We start from the raw sequence: 1,804 nt of genomic DNA, 5'->3' as shown, positions 1-1,804 counted from the left end.
TGGGGCTGCAGGTGTTGGCGCTGTGGGGCTGTGGACTTGGTTCCCTCCTGCCCCTCCGAGCCATTCTGGGATCACACCTGGGGTGTGTCTAATCCCTTCAGAGCCATCCATCGCCAGGCACGGGCCAGTCAGTCCAACTGGGAACAGCCCCAGAGCTCTTTATTTTGTATTTACAGGCGCATGTCTGCAGGTGAGAGGCCTCCCCGCCGTTGGCTAACAGCCACTGCCACAGCCGCCGCTCCCGGCACCACCTCCTCTGCTGCGGTTCCAGCATCTGGTGCTGGGGAGGAAGAAAGAGAAGGGTCTGATGTATGGACAGAGTCCATAGGTAGAGAATTCCTGCAGGCGTAGCTCAGGCCACCTGTGTTGGGATCTGCTTGCTGTGAGGTGTCTGTGAAGGGGGAGAGACCCCTGATGCCCAGGCCCATGAGAAGGTCCCAGGTGCAGCTGGTCAGCCTGGGGCTCAGTCTGGTGGGGCTGAGACCTTGGGTGTTTCCCCCGGGGGCAAGGTGTCTTGGGGCAGGACTCTGCAAGGGAAGGCCACGCTCTCTGGTTTGGAAAGGAGAGCGCCCTCCATCAGAGGGACCCCTCTGCCTTCAGCCAGGACTTTTACATCCCCCATGGAAAGCCTGTTCTGGGTGCCGAGGCAGCCCCCCTGGGTGTCAGGGAGGTCCAGCCCAAAGCCAGCCTCCAAAACCTGCTTCTGTCTCACGAGGGCTGTCAGACAAATGTCCTCTTTGCCCCGGGACTGCCCTCAGTGGAGGCAGGGACCCTGCAGCCAGGGGCGGCACCATCCCTTTTTGGAGACGCTTACCAGGGGAGCTGCCTCTGCTGCTCTCGACGCCGCCTCCGCTCCTCAGCGACGTGCTGGTAGATGCTCCTCTGTCTCTGGTGCGGCTCCAGCTTTCTGAGGACCTGGGCAGCTCGTGGGGAAAGGTGGCTGCAACAATGAGGAAAGGTCATCCTTCAGCCTCTGCCGGAGACCCCTCTGCCTCTCCCCGCTCCAGCCCCTGTGCCCACCCTATCCCCCACGTGCCCCGCCTTTCACCCTGCGGGTGAGTTTTAGGCCTTGGCTGTGTGGGTAACCCTGGTCATGCCCCAGGCAGGGGACACCAGAGGCTGTCCTGTGGCACCCCAAGACTCAGGGATGGGGAACCTGGCCATCTCTGCGTGGTCATGGCTGCTGGACCGCTCCAGGCTGGGGCCAGAGCCAGTGCACACTTACTCTAGTCGCAGTCTCTCCAGCTGGGCTGCTACTGCCCTCTCCTCTGCTGGGAGAAGATTTTCAGCCTTCCTCCACCTGCAGCTGACCTCCCTTCTCCTGGGCTGGGCTGGAGGGTGGGGAATCCGAGTGTCTTCAGTGCTGAGGGCCTGCCAAGGAGGAGACGCTCTCAGCAAAGGGCAAACAGAGGTGCCATTTCCCAGAGGAGCTCCCATGAAAGGAGCCCACAGCAGGACCTGGGCGCAGGAGACTCAGCACCGTGTGCCTGTCATCACGGCCGACGGCTGCTTTCACCCCTCATGTCCTGCTACCGATCTCTCCCGCACGGGGATGAGCGGGCAAAGCCCTGGCCTGCAGCAGGGGTCAGTCCTGCTCCCACCCCCCGGGTGGCTGCTGCTCTCAGGGGTGTCACTCGCTGCCCGTACCTGAGGTGGCTCTCGGTCCTGCCCTGCAGACCAGGCTTCCCAGGCTGCCGCTTCTGCCTTTGCTTGCTGCAGCCGCTCTCGCAACCGGTTCTTGGGCTGCTCCCACCCTGCAGACAGCTGCCGGACCTCCTGGAGAGGATGGAAATGCAGCAGCAGG

The 1,804-nt window shown here is 62.9% G+C and overlaps 1 long non-coding RNA gene across 1 annotated transcript; it reads right to left on the bottom strand.

Annotated features, from left to right (window-relative positions):
• Window positions 1-152: 152 nt before the first annotated feature.
• On the bottom strand, window positions 153-1,344 carry LOC106900505. Its single transcript, XR_001414173.1, has 3 exons — window positions 1,226-1,344; window positions 815-940; window positions 153-280 (listed from the first exon to the last, which is right to left on the bottom strand). It is a non-coding gene; the product is annotated as an uncharacterized LOC106900505 (long non-coding RNA).
• Between the last annotated feature and the right edge of the window lie 460 nt (window positions 1,345-1,804).

Source organism: Calidris pugnax, unplaced genomic scaffold (genome assembly GCF_001431845.1).
Source record: "Calidris pugnax isolate Ruff unplaced genomic scaffold, ASM143184v1 scaffold2307, whole genome shotgun sequence".
Classification (NCBI taxonomy): Eukaryota; Metazoa; Chordata; class Aves; order Charadriiformes; family Scolopacidae; genus Calidris; species Calidris pugnax.
This window is presented reverse-complemented; position numbering and strand designations above follow the sequence as displayed.